The following is a 19,505-nucleotide window of genomic DNA, read 5'->3' as shown; positions in this document are numbered from 1 at the left end:
AGATCAGAGAAAGAACTGGGAAAAGCAACACCACAAAGTTGTTTATGAATCCCTAGGTTTGCCCGCTAACCTATACATGCAAGAATATGACCCTACTCACAATATTAAAGACTTTGAAAACTGAACTAACATATACTCTGTCCAGGCACCAGACTGGCTATGAGGCGGCACATATATGGAACAGACCCAAATAGGGATGCAAAGATGTTGGTTTTGTTTTTTGGTTTTTTTGTTTTTTGTTTTTGAGATGGAGTCTCGCTCTGTTGCCCAGGCTGGACTGCAGTGATGCGATCTCGGCTCACTGCAAGCTCCGCCTCCCAGGTTCATGCCATTCTCCCTCAGCCTCCCGAGTAGCTGGGACTACAGGCGCCCGCCACCACGCCAAGCTAATTTTTTTGTATTTTTTTAGTAGAGACGGGGTTTCACCATGTTAGCCAGGATGGTCTCGATCTCCTGACCTCGTGATCCGCCCGCCTCAGCCTCCCAAAGTGCTGAGATTACAGGTGTGAACCACCGCGCCCGGCCAGGACTGCAAAGATGTTGAAAAATAAACTGATATTAGAACAACATCCCAAAGAGGAGTTGGTACTTGAAGCTTGAACCTAACCAAATCGCTAAAACAAAGTTACCAACATTTTCCACGGGATTGAAGTAAGATCCAGGGTCTAATAAAACAGTACGCAAAGAGGAAAGTCTCAACTTGCCTGGGAAAAGAAACAGATACCAAGGCAAAGATGAAAGAGATATCTAAGACTTTCTATTCAGTGCCATAAAAATGCTCAAGGAAGCAACAGTGAACACTTTGAAGCAATTTTTTTAAGGAGAAAATATCTCACTGTATGGACTCAAAAACAGAAAGAAGGTAACAGGAAAGTATCAGTGTGCAATAAAATTTATCCAATCTGAAAAACACAGAGAAAGATGTTTAAAGAAACAAACAGTGCTTTAGGAACCTGTTGTAACAGGAATTACAGAAAGAGACATTCTCAGTGGTTAGGCACAGTGCATCAGCACCACGGCTGAGCTGAAACACCATATCATGAGATCATGGCAACTGAAACCCACAATATTAAGAAATAGAACTTGGCTGGGTGTGGTGGCTCACAGCTGCAATCTCAGCACTTTGGGAGGCCACGATGGGCAGATTGCTTGAGCCCCGGAGTTCAAGACCAGCCTGGCAACACGGCAAAACCCCATCTCTACTAAAAATACAGAATTCTCCAGGCATGGTGGTGCACACCTGTAATCCCAGCCGCCCACGAGACTGAGGTGGGAGGTTTGCTTGGGCCTGGGACATTGAAGTTACAGTGAGCCATGACCATGTCACTACAGTGCAGTGTGGGCAACAGTGAGCGCCTGTCTCTAAATAAATAAATAAATAAATAAAGCAAAAATAAAAGAAATACAACTTTTGGCCGGGCACGGTGGCTCACGCCTGTAATCCCAGCACTTTGGGAGGCCAAGGTGGGTGGATCACAAGGTCAGGAGTTCGAGACCAGCCTGGCCAACGTGCTGAAACCCCATCTCTACTAGAAATACAAAATTTCGCCAGGCTAGAGTGCAGTGGTGTGATCTCAGCTCACTGCAACCCCCACCTCTCGGGTTTAAATGATTCTCCTGCCTCAGCCTCCTGAATAGCTGGGATTACAGGCGTGCACCACCATGCCCAGTTAATTTTTGTATTTTCAGTAGAGATGGGGTTTCACCATGTTGGCCAGCCTGGTCTCAAACTCCTGACCTCAGCTGATCCACCTGCCTCGGCCTCCCAAAGTGCTGGGATGACAGGCGTGAACCACAGCACCCAGCCTACAAAAATGTTTTTAGATATACTGATCCAAACTATTGCCCTGTAACTAGATAAAGGATTATAACTCCGTAAGAATTCTGTTTTCTTTTATTCAAGCTAAACAGCTTTGTTCTTTTAGCTGTTCCATATATGAAAGTTTTAGGTTTTTTTTGTTGTTGTTGTTTTTTGTTTGTTTGTTTTTTGAGATGGAGTCTCGGTCTGTTGCCTAGGCTGGAGTACACTGGTGCGATCTCGGCTCACTGCAACCTCCACCTCCCGGGTTTAAGCGATTCTGCTGCCTCGGCCTCCCAGGTAGCTGGGATTGCAGGCACATGCCACCACACCAGGCTAATTTTTGCATTTTTCATAGAGACGGGGTTTCGCTATGTTGGCCAGGCTGGTCTTGAACTCCTGACCTCAAGTGATCAGCACATCTCAGACTCCAGAAGTGCTGGGATTACAGGCATGAGCCACCGTGCCCAGCCTCCACTGACATTTTAGACCACTCTTTGAAGTTGATATAATATTGTTACCATGTTTCTATATTTTACTTAATTTTTGTATATTTTTAAAAATATGGAAGGTTTCATGAATTTGCATGCCATCCTTGTGCAAGGGCCATGTTAATAATCTTCTCTGTACTGTTCCAGTTTTAGTATATGTGCTGCCAAAGAAGCACTCTATATTTTAAAAAATAGTATAATAGTGTTCCAAAAAAAAAACAAACTGGGAAACTGAAATGGAATTGCTAAATTTTTATTTTTCCAAATAAGCCATTAAAAAATTTTGGCGTATTTCACACAAAAAAAGCATCTCAATATTATAAAGGTAATAAATATGTACTCTCAGAATTAAAAAGACAAGAAAGATCTGTAGGAACTTTACACCAATATTTTTGTGGAGTACAAGCATTAGGGTGTCACTGGTCTGTATCTTTGGAAGTTTTGAACCCAGAAGTGAAAATTACATATATGGTCTTACCAAAATTACATATATGGAACCCAGAAGTGAAAATTACATATATGGCAAGCAAAATTGAGTGTAACAATCACCATCCGCTTTCTGAATACTATACTCTTGTTAATGTATCATAAAATGTGCCAGATTTTATATTTCATTTGTTTTATAGCATGAAATTATGTTACTTGAAGAAAGAACATTAAAGGGGCATTTCGGACTCCTGCTTCATAAGAGCAGAAATCTGCAAAACAAGGATTATACACATGATTGACAGACAGCTATAAAATATAACCTCATAGTTATTTCCACGACAAATACTTCCAAGAGAGTTTGAAGAGAGAACAATGCGGTGGGACACAGAAACAGAAGTATAACCAATTATCCAATTATATAAAACCTAAACTGCAAATTATTTTAAAGCAAACACAAATATTTTCAAGTATAGCACATAAAAAACACGGATTAAGTCCCCTATAGGTTAATGGCTATCCTCTAATTTGGGTTCGCTTTTTTTTTTTTTTTCCGAGACAGTGTCTTGCTCTGTCACCCAGGCTGGAGTGCAGTGGCATGATCTCGGCTCACTCCAACCTCCGCCTCCTGGGTTCAAGCGATTCTCCTGCCTCAGCCTTCTGAGTAGCTGGGATTGCAGGCACATGCCACCACACCCAGCTAATTTTTGTATTCTTAGTAGAGACGGGTTTCACTATATTGGCCAGGCTGGTCTCGAACTCTTGACCTCATGATCCGCCTGCCTTGGCCTCCCAACGTGCTGGGATTACAGGTGTGAGCCACTGTGCCCGGTCCACTATCCTCCAATTTCCACACGCTCCACAAATCCTCATAAAAACCATATAGGCCAAGAATAAGAGCAAATAAAATCATCCTTAGCTGACCCCACAGCATTGTAAGGATGAAATGACTAAAAACTCCAATTTACATGTAAGAGCATAAACATCGAAGACCAGAAGCTTCAATGGGAACTGTCCAGAAGAGCAGTATAGCAGGGTCCTAGTGGTAACTGAATTACATGTAATATGACCGAGGATTTACCATCAAGAGAGGGCCCCATCTGAGAGAAAGTACTGACGGCTCATCTGAGACATGACAGTGAGAGCAATGGCTACTGGGAAGTCAAAAATAATACACTTAGAAAGTATGTAAGATCAAAGGCAACAGTTTTAGCAAGGCACAGTTTCTGGGAGAGAAGGAGGTATCATTTGGAGGGTTGATGATAAAGGGAAAAAAGGAAGTGACCAGAGCATAAATGGCCTACTAAAACAAGACAGAACTATGGCGGGGGTTTTTGGGGGGGTAGGTGTTAATTTATTTTTAAAACTACACTTCACTGTGGCAACAAATCAGAGTGCTCTTGAACTAAGAGACTGAGAAGGCCACCCTAACCCCATCACCAAAATAAGACAAAATAAGATAACAATATTGTTGGTACAGTAAAATCCAGCACAAACAACCTGAACAGAAAAAAGAACTCAGCATTCATACAAAATTACTTATAAGAAATAAAAAGTAAAATACTTGGGCAGATGAAAATACACCAAAAACCCTTACAGAGGAAAGATTAACAACACTATATCCATCGCAAATTTAAAGTAATTAAATAACAAATGCAGACATAAAAGAACACCTCAAATGAGAAACTCAAAATTTTAAAGAGTAGACAAATAACAGGAACTTGCAAAACATGAACAAACTGAACTTAAATGAAGACTAAATTACAAAAGATGCCCTACAGGGAACAGATAGAACAGATATGATCTAAAGAGACAGAAATGAAAGAGACAGGAATGCTTTCACATAAATGAAAAAGAAATAGAAGTGAAGACAATCAAAGAAAAGTCATACATATAGAAGAGAGAGGACAGGTGCGGTAGCTCCCACCTGTAATCCCAGCACTCTGGGAGGCCAAGGCAGGTGGATCACTTGAGGTCAGTAGTTCGAGACCAGTCTGACCAACATGGTGAAACCCTGTCTCTACTAAAAATAAAAAAGTTGGCCAGGCATGGTGGTGCACGCTTGTAACCCCAGCTACTTGGGAAGCTGAGGCAGGATAATCGCTTGAACCTGGGAGGTGGAGCTGAGATGGCACCACTCCCCTCTAACCTGGGCAACAGAGCCAGACTCCATCTTGGGGGGGAAAAAAAAAAAAAGAAGAGAGGCAAATAAGATTCAATAGTCAAAGATTACTGAAGAATGAAATAGAACAGAACTACCAATACTCAAAACTGTAACTCAAGAAAATTTATTGGATGTCTAAGAAAAAAAACCAAGTCATACATTAAGAAATAAAATCAGGCTGGCGTTAGCAACACAAGCAAGATACAAGCAGGATAATATTTTCAAGGAATATTTCAAGAATCAAAGAAAAGTCATACATATAGAAGAAAGAGGACAGGTGATGGATGTGAATCAAATATTTTACATCCAGCCAAGCTGTCCTTCAAATATCAAGGATATAGGAAACAATTTAAACATGTAAAAATTTAAGAAATTGTTCCACAAGCATTCCTGAGGAATCTACTAGATGATGAGCTTTATCCAACCAAGAAGTGATTGAGAACTTCAAGAAAAGATCTGTAAATCTTTAACAATATTGTAGTACTAAATTTAAAACAAAGGTATTCATGAGGAAGAACAGTATGGAAAATGACATACTCTCACAAAGTAAATATAACTTCAAAAAATCACAGGAAAAGAGACAGAAAAAAAAACTGGAATAAGACCTCACACATAAGAAAATGAAACTAAATGGCTCTAATTTAAAGCTGATAAACCAAATGGAAGAAACCTAAATTTAAAAAAAAGGGGGGGAGACGAAGAGGAGTTTTAAAGGTATACATAAAAGTATACATAACAAAAATATAAACTCTCAAGTAAAAAATAAAAATAAAAAATAAAGCAAATAAAAACATCAAACAGAATACAAGACCCAGTAAATATAACACAAACCAAAGATGAGATCAATTCAGTGAAAAAGCTAAGGTTTAAAATAGACTACATCTACAAAAGAGCAAGTACTAATAATACACATGCTTTACCATTTGCCATGCACTTGTATACATATCTCACTACCTACTCTGTGAGGTAGTTTAAGAAAAGTACTGCTTTTCTCTTTTACTCAGATTTGCCGAGCCTTTATTGTTGCTGTGTTGTTGAGGAGACGTAGTCTCACTCTGTCACTCTGGCTGGAGTACAGTGGCATGAACACTGCTCACTGAAGCCTGGACCTGCCAGGCTCAAGCAATCCCCTACCTCAGCCTGCCAAGTAGCTGGGATTACAGGCGCGCACCACCACACCTGGCTAATTTTTGAATTTTTGTACAGACAGGGTTTCGCCATGCTGCCCAGGCTGGCCTAGAACTCCTGGGCTCAAGTGATCCTCCCACCTCTGCCTCTCAAAGCACTGAGATTACAGGCGTGAGCCATCATCCCTGGCCTATTTCCTGGGTTCTAAAATGTCACTTAGACTCCCCACAGAAATCTTTAAAATGAATTAGCCTCTATCAAAAGCTTCCCTAGGCTGAGGCAGAGCTTGCAGTGAGTCGAGATCGCGCCACTGCACTCCAGCCTGGGAGACAGAGCAAGACTCCGTCTCAAAAAATAAAATAAAATAAAATGAAATAAAATAAAATAAAACTTCCCTAGGCTGGGTGCGGGGGGTCATGCCTGTATTCCCAGAACTTTGGGAGGCTGAAGCACAAGAAATATTTCAAAGAATCAAAGAAAAGTCATACATATAGAAGAGAGAGGACAGGTGATGGATGTGAATCAAATATTTTATATCCAGCCAAGCTGTCCTTCAAATATCAAGGATATAGGAAACAACTTAAACATGTAAAAATTTAAGAAATTGTTCCACAAGCATTTCTGAGGAATCTACTAGATGATTCTATAGTATTGGCTTAACTTATGATTTCCTTAAGGGAGTGTCACAAGGTCAAGAGATTGAGACCATCGTGGCTAACATGGGGAAACCCCGTTTCTACTAAAAATACAAAAATCTGCTGGGCGTGGTGGCACACACCTGTAATCCCAGCTATTCAGGAGGCTGAGGCACAAGAATTGTTTGAACCTGGAAGGCGGAGATTGAGGTGAGCCAAGATCATGCAACTGCACTCCAGTCTGGCAACAGAGCGAGACTCCATCTCAACAAAAAAGTTTCCCTAACGAACAAAAAGTTGGAAGATGCTTAAGTCTCCTTGGTTTTCATTTAGTGGCAGTGGCAACCTAAGATGGCAAAGAATGTGGCACTATCTCAGGTACTGGACGTAAGACCAGGGCTCTTGGTAAACAGCCATACTTCAGAGTTAAGAACTACTCAAACACAGGATATATGATCTCTACAACTCTAAGTGAAATCATGTACAGTTAAATTCTGTTATAATGCTTGTCTTGAAAACACACATTGGCTCCAACACAATTGATGGGGAGCATTTTGAGCATTTTAAATTTCATGTTTGCTTCTGTGACTTTCATCTGTTAGAAAATCTAGATGAACACAGAAAACAGCACCTAGCCAAAACAAGTCTCATAGGCATACACAGCAGCACCCAGACACACACCTCAACTACCTCAGTTCCCCTTGTATGCTGTGAGCCACAATGAACCACACCCATCCACATGTGATGTTACAACTTTCCATCAGATTTCAGACAACCTGCCCTTCTCCACCTCACAATGATTCACAAACTGTCATCCTTCAGATGCCCACTTCTGCAAGCAAGCACTGTCTTATCCAAAGTAAAGTGCAATATTTACATCATAGTATTATGTATTTGTTAACCATTTAACATATGTAAAACAGTACTACCATTTTAAGTTCTTGTCTTTGTTTTTAATCTGTCACTAATAACGTTTTTTAATGTTGTGGCCAACCTCATTTTTCCCATAAGCCCTGTGGTTTTTATTGCATGACTTTGCAAAGCGCAGAGACTTTTAGGAATCTCTATATTCCGATACAGTGGAATTACCTGTACATAAAGCATTTAGAAATATACTGTAAAAGGCCGGGCGCGGTGGCTCATGCCTATAATGCCAGCACTTTGGGAGGCCGAGGCGGGCAGATCACCTGAGGTCAGGAGTTAGAGGCCAGCCCATGGAGAAACCCTGTCTCTACTAAAAATACAAAATTAGCCGGGCATGGTGGCACACGCCTGTAATCCCAGCTATTCTGGAGGCTGAGGCAGGAGAATCACTTGAACCAGGGAGGCGGAGGTTGCGGTGAACCAAGATAGCGCCACCATTGCACTCCAGCCTGGACAACAACTCCATCTCAAAAAAAAAAAAAAAAAGAAAGAAAGAAATATACTGTAACAATGTAGTCATTAAGTATTGGCTATACCTACAATTTCCTTAAAGGAGTGTCACAAACTTTGTATCAGCTAACAAGTAAAAAGTCTAGCATAAAATCTGGCTCAAAATAGATACTAAATAAATACTGCTTTGCTTAATGCACCCCTTCTTAAAAATTCTGACTTGGTCCTCAAGCATTGATAATTAAAGGTAATCTTGTACTACCCAACGACTTCTCTCTGAAAAATAGAGTCCCATTTTAAGTGTAAGCCATTTTATTGTGAGAGGAAAAAAAAGTATTTGAATTTGAACAGCAACCATGTGTAAAAGCAGACAACCAACCAAGGTCAGGCTTTTTTTCCCTAGGTCTATTGTTTTTAAAAGCAAACTTTCACTTCTCCTTTTATGTAATCAGATAAAACAACTCTTATAGATGCCATTCAGGAATGTTTACACAATCTCCTCAGTAATAAAATCAAATGGAATATTTAAGATTAAAAATATTACTGGCTTCAAATAATACTATTTCCCCAAGGTGTTTTAGTAGAAATTTCATATTATTTCAACTGAAGATTTGCTCATATTATACTAACCAAAGAAAATGCAGTAGAGCCCATGAGATAACAAAAACATCAACCTGTCCATCATTTAATTCTTACACTGCAACTTTTACCTTTTTTCCCCCCCTAGACAAAGTCTCATTCTGTCACCCAGGCTGGAGTGCATTGGCATGATGATAGCTCATTGCAGTCTCAAACTGCAATGAGCTCAAGCAGTCCTCCACCTCAGCCTCCCAAGTAGCTGGGACTACAGGTTTGCACCACCACCACACCCAGGTAACTTTTTTATTTTTTACAGAGACAGAGCCTTGCTATGTTGCCCAGGCTGGTCTCGAACTCCTGGCTTCAAGAGCTCTTCCATACTGGCCTCCCAAAGCACTGGGATTACAAGCTATTTTACTTCTAAATAACCAGGAAAGGAAAGATTGCTTTAATTAAATTAAAAGTGTAAGGGATTATTTTAATGCCACATTAAGTAGTGAACAATATAATTTCCTATCTTACCTAGGAGGAAAAAAACCACATGCAACAAGTTAGACTAGTGTTCTTAAAGTTACAACTTTAATACAAGTTTGTACAGCACATATCATAAAACAACTTAGATGTTTAAGCCTACAGCTGACATTTCAGGGAAATTTCGAAAAGAATACAACCACAGCATAAAATTCCTTCCATGCCCTAACATTTACACTGATAACTATCACTGAATTTAAGCCTCTTCACTCATCCTTCTTACTATCAGAATTAGCAACTGACATCCTTTTCACAACCATTTTTCACTAAGAATCTTAAGTTTGTCTCCTCAACAGTATATTGCCTGTAAATAGAGAGCAAACTTGTATTTAGATATGAATGCTGATTGCTGGCTAAGCTCACTGTTAAGTGACTTGTTCTCTCTTCCACACCAGCTTCTCAGCATACCAAGAATTAAACTTGATTTTTAAATTTCCTGAAAAACACAAAGCAACTCTACACTACAATTATTTTCCTTCTAATTTTTTTTAAAGAGATGGAGTTTCACTATGGTGCCCAGGCTGGAGTGCAGTAGCAATTCACAGGGGCAATAATCACAAACTATAGCCTTGAACTCCTGGGCTCAACCAAATCTTGCTGCCTCAGACTCCTGAGTAACTGGCATGCACCCCTGTGCCCAGCTCTTCAACATTTTATATTTTAAATTTTATAACAGGTCCATTTCTTAATATCATATATAGCGGTCGTCAACCCTGACTTCGTGTCAGAATCGGTTGTAAAGCTCTATGAAATGACGTATGACTGAGTCCTACTATCTGAAGATTCTAATACAGCAGCAGGCTTCTCACAACCAACTCATTTAATCCTGATAGCATTTATCCTCCAATGCCAAAACCAAAGAAACATTAATAAAATTTTCCTCTTATTATGCTTTTATGATGAAAGAAAGACTATGTAAACAAATACTATAATTCATTCATAAATTAAACTTCAAAGTCTTACCACATAATACAGGCTCTGCCCAATATCCTACAATTACTTCATATAATAATGTACTCTGTAATGCCAAAGCCCAGCTTAACTCCGTTTTCCAAATATTTATGCAAGCACACAGTCCAAAGATCTTTCTCTCTTGCCCTGTAATCACTGTTTTCACACTCACTTCACATAACAAATATTTATTAAACATCTACTATGGTACATCATTTTAACCAATATGAATAGAGCCATTAGCAGACATCCTTATCTTCATAAAACCTACATTTTAATTGTGGAAAATATGTGATAAATATACAAGTAAATGTAAGAAGCTGATAAATGAGATAAAGTAAGAAATAAGAAAATAAGGTGAGAAGGACTGACTGCTAGCCAAGGAAGGCCTCTAAATAACATTTAAAGGACACCTGTTTAGCTGGGCATGGTGGCATGTGCCTGTAGTCCCAGCTGCCCGGAAGGTTAAGGTGGGAGAATCGCTTCAACCTAGGAGGCGGAGGTTGCAGTGGGCGGAGATCACACTACTGCACTCCAGACCTCCAGCCTGGGCAACAGAGTGAGACCCTGTCTCAAAAAATAAAAATAAAAAAATTAGGCCAGGCACGGTGGCTCACACCTGTAATCCCAGCATTTTGAGAGGCCGAGGCAGGTGGATCACCTGAGGTCTCGAGTTTGAGATCAGCCTGGCCAACATGGTGAAACCCAGTCTGTACTAAAACTACAAAAATTAGCCAGGCCTGGTGGCAAGCACCTGGAATCCCAGCTACTCGGGAAGCTGAGGCAGGAGAATCGCTTGAACTCAGGAGGCGGAGGTTGCAGTAAACTAAAATTGTGCCACTGCATGCCACGCTGGGTGACAGAGCGAAACCCTGTCTCAAAAAATAATAAAAATAAAATTTAAAATCAAGAATAAATAAAGGACATGTAAGCAGAAGTCCTAAAACAACTAAGAAAAATGAGTCACGCAGGTATCTGGGGGAGAAAATTCTAAACAGTCCTTTGCACATATATGACCCTTTATATGACCTAGCTTTTTATGTCCAAAAATGCCTTTATGAAGAAAGAAGATATACTGAATCAATGCTGTCAGAACTGCATTGTCAGAAGCAGAAATATTAAAAGATATAAGACTGCACACTAAGGAGAGAGATCCCTTCAGTTGAGGCCAGCTGGACAGTATCTCTCCAGTCCCCTAATCACACAGAGCACCATTCCTGCCTCTCTGGAAACTCTTCTTTAACCAGTGCTTCAATAGTTTGGATGGCAATTCTATTATCATCAAATAACTAGTTTGAGCCCCAGTAATGACCCAGGACTTCAACACTTTGACACATCTAAAGAATGGAATATTAAATTCAGTTCCCTTTTAAGCTTTAGTCTGTTTTTCCGAAAATATAGTGTTGTCTATCTACTACTATTGAAAACTGAACTGTGGTCACTCTGCACAAGCAAGTATTTTTAACCCACTCTCTTGACGCAAAAGAATCTTTTTTTTTTTTTTTTTTTTTTTTGAGACGGAGTCTCGCTCTGTCACCCAGGCTGGAGTGCAGTGGCCGGATCTCAGCTCACTGCAAGCTCCGCCTCCCAGGTTCACGCCATTCTCCTGCCTCAGCCTCCCAAGTAGCTGGGACTACAGGCGCCTGCCACCTCGCCCGGCTAAGTTTTTGTATTTTTAGTAGACACGGGGTTTCACTGTGTTAGCCAGGATGGTCTCGATCTCCTGACCTCGTGATCTGCCCGTCTCGGCCTCCCAAAGTGCTGGGATTACAGGCTTGAGCCACCACGCCCGGCCACAAAAGAATCATTTTTTAAAACATTTCAGGTTTCTAACACAATACAGAATTTTGAAACTATATGCTGTCAATTTAAAACAAAAACATGTATTTATTTCTTCATTCATACTACATCTCATTCTAGAAAAACAAAAATTAAAAAGTAAGCAAACAGGCCAGGCGCAGTAGCATGTCATAATCTCAGCTACTTGGGAGGCCGAAGCAGGAGGATCACTTGAGCTCAGGACTAGCCTGGGCAACAGAGTGAAATCCTGGTCCCACGCGCATATGCGCACACACGCACGCGCGCACACACACACACACACAAATTTAAAAAGCAAGCAAAGAATAAATTTACCACATTATTAAAAGATTTTCACTTCTCACTAGTTGTTTTTTTTTTTTTTTGAGACAAAGTTTCACTCTCGTTCCCCAGGCTGGAGTGCAATGGTGCGATCTTGGCTCACTGTAACCTCCACATCCTGGGTTCAAGCGATTCTCCTGCCTCAGTCTCCCAAGTAGCTGGGATTACAGGCGCCTGCCACCACGCCTGGCTAATTTTTGTACTTTTAGTAGAGTCAGCGTTTCACCATGTTGGCCAGGCTGGTCTCGAACTCCTGACCTCAGGTCATCCACCTGCCTCAGCCTCCCAAAGTGCTGGGATTACAAGCATGAGCTACCATGCCCGACCCTCACTAGATTTTTACAGAAAAATTATTTTGTAATTTTTATAGTAATTATATACACATTATATATACATATATAAAACAGCAAAACTGCATTTTGTTTTCTGGTATACTTTTAAGGAATAATTTATCCTAGTTTAAACTTATGATTAGCAGCAGGGCGTGGTGGCTCATGCCTGTAATCCCAGCACTTGGGAGGCTGAGGTGGGTGGATCACCCGAGGTGAGCAGTTTGAGACCAGCCTGGCCAACGTGGAGAAACCCCGTCTCTACTAAAAATACAAAACTTAGCCGGGCGTGGTGGTGGACACCTGTAATCCCAGCTACTGGGGAAGCTGAGGCAGGAGAATCACTTGAACCTGGGAGCCAGACGTTGCAGTGAGCCGGAGGCTGCAGTGAGCCGAGATCGAACCACTGTACTCCAGCCTGGACAACAAGAGCGAGATTCCATCTCAAAAAAATAAATAAACTTATGATTAACTACTATGTTCAGAAGGGGATTTCAGAACAGACCAAACTTTGTTTCCATTTTTTGATTTTTTGTTATATTCTAAATATACAAAGTACAAGCAAAAGTATATTAAAACCAATTTCAAAGTTACTGTCCACTCTTAGTTGCAAAACTGGAATTCTGTCACAAAGAAATTTAATCAGTTAACCTTTCATGTGCATATGGACACCTACTTGCTAACAATTCCTAATCTAAATTTCATCAGCAACTAAAGCTAAACTAAGTATCATTAACTAGCAGAAACAGCAACTTTCCCAAAGAAAATAAATCACATAAAATAATTTACCTATTATACAATGGGCTGGGTGCAGTGGCTCAAGACTATAATCCCAGCACTTTGGGAGGCTAAGGCGGGGGGATCACACGGTCAGGAGATTGAGACCATCCTGGCTAACATGGTGAAACCCCGACTGTACTAAAAATACAAAAAATTAGCCCGGCGTGGTGGCGGGCGCCTGTAGTCCCACCTACTTGGGAGGCTGAGGCAGGAGAATGGCATAAGGCAGAGGCGGAGCTTGCAGTGAGCCAAGATCGCGCCATTGCACTCCAGCCTGGGTGACAGAGGGAGCCTCTGTCCCCAAAAAAAAATAATAATAATTTACCTATTATACAACATATGCAGCCACCTAATAAGTATTACTACTCTTTTGCCTAACAAAGAATTCCCTCACCCTTCTCCTATACCCCTCCCCTAAATAGTTAAACACTAGGCAGGTGTGTGATGTTAAGTGCCCTGAAAAGAAAAAAAAGTTTTATTCCAGACTGTAACTCACACTAGCTTAATCTCAGTCTGTTTGCTTAATAAAAATGTCCCCACCTTGAAAAGTTTTGAGAATTAAGAAAGGACTCTAAATAAAGCATGCTGTGTCCAAAATGGTAACCATTCACCACATGTGACTATTTGAATTTAAATTAAGGTTAATTAAAAATTCATTTCCTCAGTTGCACTAGCCATATTTCAAGTGTGCAATAATTACATGTGGCCAGGCCAGGCACGGTAGCTCACACTTGTAATCTCAGCACTTTGGGAGGCCGAGGCAGGAGGACCGCTTGATCCCAGGAGTTCAAGACTAGCCTGGCCAACATGGCGAAACCCCGTCTCTACCAAAAATACGAAAATTAGCCAGGCATGGTGGCACGCCTGTAGTCACAGCTACTTGGGAGACTGAGCTGGGAAGACAGCTTGAACCCAGGAGGTGGAGGCTGCAGTGAGCCATGATCAAACCACTGCACTCCAGCCTGTGTGATAAGAGTTAGACCCTGTCTTAACAAGTACAACAAAAAACAAACCTACACATGGCCAATGGCTATCTATTAAAGCAGATAACAAATATTTCCATCATCATAGAAAATTCTACTGTGCAGTGCTATTCTAAAGCACCTAGAGCAGAGCCTGGCAAATGGTAGATTTCTCATTTTACCTGGCAAATAGTGACAAATCACAAACATAATCATAATGCTATTTTAACTTCTCTCACCACTTTTCTAGGAAAGAAAAATTCTGTCCATTAAAAACCAAACACTGCATGTTCTCACTCATAGGTGGGAACTGAACACTGAGAACACTTGGATACAGGGTGGGGAACATCACACACCGGGGCCTGTCCTGGGATGCGGGGAGCAGGGAGGGATAGCATTAAGAGATATACCTAATTTAAATGACGAGTTAATGGGTGCAGAACACCAATATGGCACATGTATACACATATGTAACAAACATGCACGTTGTGCACACATACCCTAGAACTTAAAGTATAATAAAAAAATTAAAATAAAATTCTATCCTTTAACACTTATAACAATATAAATCATTCAGGCTAAGGTCCAAAACTACATTTATTGATGTACAATATTTTAACTATTCCCAATTTAAATTTTTCTTATAACTGACATTAACATTTGGAGAGCAAAAAAGAGAGAAGGAAGCAGCAGCAACAGCAACCAACCTACTAACACTTGATTGAAAGGCATTAGGGTATGTCCACTTTTTCCAAGTGGGTTAAAATATAAGGTGTGGATTTCGTTCTACCCTGGCAACCTCATTTTTCCTACCCTTAACCTAGATCCTAACAAAGTGGTGTAAAAATCTGGTAACATCCTCAAACTTTTAAATAAACAAATAGCATCAACAGTAGGCAAAGGCCACAATTTTCTAATGACTTAATTTTCCAAATAAGTTAAAACAGTTTGTAAATACAAAAAAAAAAAACCCAGCTTCTGGCAAACACAAGTCTTCCTTAAACTCTTATATAGGGCCGGGCGCAGTGGCTCATACTTGTAATCCCAGAACTTTGGGAGGCCGAAACGGGCAGAACACTTGAGGTCACTAGCTCAAGACCAGCCTGGCCAACATGGTGAAACCCCATCTCTACTAAAAATACAAAAAAATATTAGCCGAGTTTGGTGGCAGACGCCTGTAATCCCAGCTACTTGGGAGGCTGAGGCATGAACCCAGGAGGTAGAGGCTGCAGTGAGCCAAAATCACACTACTGCACTCCAACCTGGGCGACAGAGCAAAACTCTGTCTCAAAAAAACAAACAAATAAAATAAAATAAACCCTTACATAGTATATATCACATTAAATTCACTCTTTCCTTTTTCTAGACAAATTATCAGCAAGAAACACTATGTAAGCATTTTGACTAACTTATGACAATGCTTTAGTCAGAAAACAGTAGAGTAATAGTGGAAAAAAAAAAGAAGGGAAAAATATACCAAAAAAACTGAATTTTAGAGATCAACTAGACTAGATCAAGCCAGGCAAATCTGCTGCAGAAACTCTAAAATTTTTGCAAACTTATGTGTAAACCAGGTTTCCATTAAAAAATTAAGGAAAAAAAAAGTTTATTTTGAAATACAAACTAACTGCATTTCCTACATAAGTTTATCATAACAAGCACAGTACAACTAACAAAGTAGCAGCTCAAAAGTTGAATGCTGCAGGAATGATTTAACAAGTTACCAAGTGGCCAGGAACAGTGTGGCTCAGGCCTGTAATCCCAGCATTTTGGGAGGCCGAGGCAGGTGGATCACTTGAGGTTGGGAGTTTGAGACGAGCCTGACCAACATGGAGAAACCCCATCTCTACTAAAAATACAAAATTAGCCAGGCGTGGTGGCACATGCCTGCAATCCCAGCTACTCGGGAGGCTGAGGCAGAATTGCTTGAACCCGGGAGGCAGAGGTTTCGGTGAGCCGAGATCATGCCACTGCCCTCCAGCCTGGGCAACAAGAGCGAAACTCCGTCTCAAAAAAAAAAAAGAAGTTACCAACCTAGCAACACTTGATTACATAGAGCACACACATCACATTAAAAGTCCAACGTTTCCTTTATCAGGGCAAAAAAAAAAATCTTAAAATCAAAAGCACTAACTTACTATTGAATCTCAAGAAACTGAAGCAATTTCAAAAAATCAATACTATCCTTTTGGTAAGTAATACTTTCTTCACTCCTAACGTATGAGAACAATAAGGACATTTTAGCTCCTTTTCTTTCATTTAGTGATTTTCACATTTCTCTCACATGTAACTTATTAACAGATCTACAGCACTGTGATTTTAGCAATGAACTTACAGGTTTTTGCCCCACTAACACTACCACAAAAAAATATTTAAGATATTTAATCAAAAATTGCTATTCTATGGATGGTTAAACACACTGTGGTACATCCATATCATGGAATACTACTCGGCAATAAAAAGGAATAAACTATTAGCTGGATGTGGTAGCCCTGTAGTGATCCCAGCTACTCCAGAGGCTGAAGAGGGAGAAGTGCTTGAGCCCAGTAGTTTGAGGTTACAGTGCCCTATTGATAGAGCCTATAAACAGTCACTACACTCCAGCCTGGGCAACAGAGGAAGACTCTATCTCTAAACCCAAAAAGTTGTATACTGTATGATTATTTTTAGTAAACACACTGGGAATGGCAAAATTATACAAATGCAGGACATGTACTGATTGCTGGAGCCTGCAACAAGAGGGGATGGGAGTGGGGTGGGACAGATGTTGGATGTGGTTCTAAAAGGGCAACAGAGGGGTACTTTGGACTGAGGGAACTGTTCTGTAGCCTAATTGTAGTGGTGCAATCTATACATGGGATAACACTGCACAGAAGTAAATACAGTCAGCTCTCATTATCCTTGGTATCTGCATCCATAGGTAAAAACTATTTTTAAAAAGCACAATAAAAAATACAAATTTTTAAAATACAGCATAACTATATAACATTAATATTGCATTAGGTATTATAAGTAATCTAGAGATATTTAAAGTGTACAGGTGATATGCATAGGTTATACGCAAATACTACACCACTTTATATAACGGACTCAAACACCTGCAAATTTTGGAATCTCGCGGGATCCTGAAATCAACCCCCGACAGATACCAAGCGATGACTGCACCCGCGTGCGCGAGCACTCACACGCATGTACAAGTAAACTGGGGATATGTGAATAAGATTGGTGGATTGTATCAATGTTTAATAATGAACCATGGTTCTGCAAGGTGTTAGTGTTGGGAAAACTGAGTAAAGTGCACTGTATTATTCCTTAAACTATGTGATTATACAGTCTTCTCAAAATTAAAAGTTTGATTTATTTAAAAAGTGCTAACACTTGAGAAAACCTTAATATGAACCAGATAATAGACAATATTAGAGAATGACTGTTAAAAGTATACAAGACGATGTCCTTATTCTTAGGAGATGCTTGTTGAAGTATTTAGAGATGAAATTTTTTGTTTTTGAGACAGTCTCGCTCTGTTGCCCAGGCTGGAACTGCAACCTCCACCTCTCAGATTCAAGCGATTCTTGTGCCTCAGCCTCTCTAGCAGCTGGGACTACAGGCGCACACCACCATGGCTGACTAATTTTCGTATTTTTAGTAGAGACAGGATTTCACTACGTTGGCCAGCCTGGTCTCGAACTCCTGACCTCAAGTGATCCATCCGCCTGAGCCTGCCAAAGTGCTGGTATTACAGGTATGAGCCACTGTGCCCAGCCTAGAGATAAGTTTTATGTCTACAACTTACTTTTATACAAATGTATATAAACATATACATACTGAGAAAACATATATGGCAAAATATCAAGTGTTAAATTTAAGTAAAGGTTTAGGAGTGTTCCTTGTTCTCTCAACTTTTCTTTTTTTTTTTCAAAATAAAGAATTGTGAAGAAGAGATTAAAGATACATTGTTATTATAAACTTATGTTATAGTTCTACCTGCACACCAATTAGTCTTTTTAACGGTTTAAAAGTAACTTTTTTCCTAAAACTATTTTACAGCTCCACCTACACTCTTAGTCTTAAAAGAAAACAAAACAAAATGCCAATAAGAATTTCAGGGCAACAGTTTTCCGACACTGGATGTGACGTTCTAATATTTTTCAACATGAATTCACTAAATCTGTAAGGCATATGGACACTTTTGTAAAATCAAAGTTAGTTCAAATGGATGATTATTTATTTCTAGAAAAACTGAATCCCTAGAGTTGTTCTACTTTTCAAACAGGTGAAATAAATTATAACTGCAGGGGAAAAGGTTAACACTTTCACACACACATCCTAAATTTTAAAAGTCTGAAATTTGGCAAACACAGTTAATTCTATCATAAGGAAAAGTTTGCGTGAAAGGGGCAACCCACATACTAAATGCCAAACAAAAAATGTACTACAATGTGTTAATTATAGTTCCCAGGCTACAGGACATATTTTAAAATGTAAACAGTCCCAACAAACATCAATGCATTTATAGTTTTAAAAAATGCAAACTGCACACATTTGAAATGTAGGGAATAAGTCTGAGTTAGCGTCAACAAAATCCTTCTCAAAAGTTCTTATATTCTCTTTTCTCTGGTGAGTTTTTGCATGTGTTAATACACTTTAGTGTATAAGAAAAGTCTAGGTCTGGAACGTTTCAACTAAAGACTCAACTTTTTACTTCCTACCGAACCGCCCCCTCGCCAATGGGCCCCACCTCCCAAGAAGAGTGACGGGGTGGGGCTGTTTCCCGCTCGGAAACTAAGAAATAAATGCCTCATCCCTACTCCAGAAACGAGAGAACAAGGGAGGCAGAGGCACCGAAGACTCCAGTATGCAACTGACTCAAGGAGGTAGTCGTTTGAAAAGCTTTCTTTCCTTCTCTGAACTCTTTCTTTCCCTCCTCTCAGGTCATTTGACCCCGGGCCGGGCGGAGACAGGTGAATCCCAAGAGAGGAGGAAGAGGGAGGGACAGATGATGGAGGGAGAACCGCGTTTAGGCAATGAATGAGCCTGCTGCATCCGCACCACCTGTTCCTTCCAAGGGTGCCACCCCGGCCTGCCGGCAGGGTTCCCACACCAACCGGGCCGCGACTCCTGCCGGTGTTGCCCACTTGCCCGCCAAAGGCCGGGCCTCTCCTCCCCCAGATCGGGGAGAACGAGAACCGGCAGTCTAGACCCAGGAGATCGGGGCCTA

The 19,505-nt window shown here is 40.4% G+C and overlaps 1 protein-coding gene and 1 non-coding gene across 4 annotated transcripts in view; both read right to left on the bottom strand.

The window, feature by feature from the left end:
- The window catches only part of NAA15 (N-alpha-acetyltransferase 15, NatA auxiliary subunit), a 90,301-nt gene that overhangs the window by 70,234 nt on the left and 562 nt on the right, over positions 1-19,505 (bottom strand).
- Positions 2,357-2,465, bottom strand: LOC114678487 (U6 spliceosomal RNA). Its single transcript, XR_003729933.1, has one exon. It is a non-coding gene; the product is annotated as a U6 spliceosomal RNA (small nuclear RNA).

This window comes from Macaca mulatta, chromosome 5 (genome assembly GCF_049350105.2).
Source record: "Macaca mulatta isolate MMU2019108-1 chromosome 5, T2T-MMU8v2.0, whole genome shotgun sequence".
Classification (NCBI taxonomy): Eukaryota; Metazoa; Chordata; class Mammalia; order Primates; family Cercopithecidae; genus Macaca; species Macaca mulatta.
Note: the sequence above shows the minus strand (reverse complement) of the source record. Positions and strands in the feature narration are given on the sequence as shown.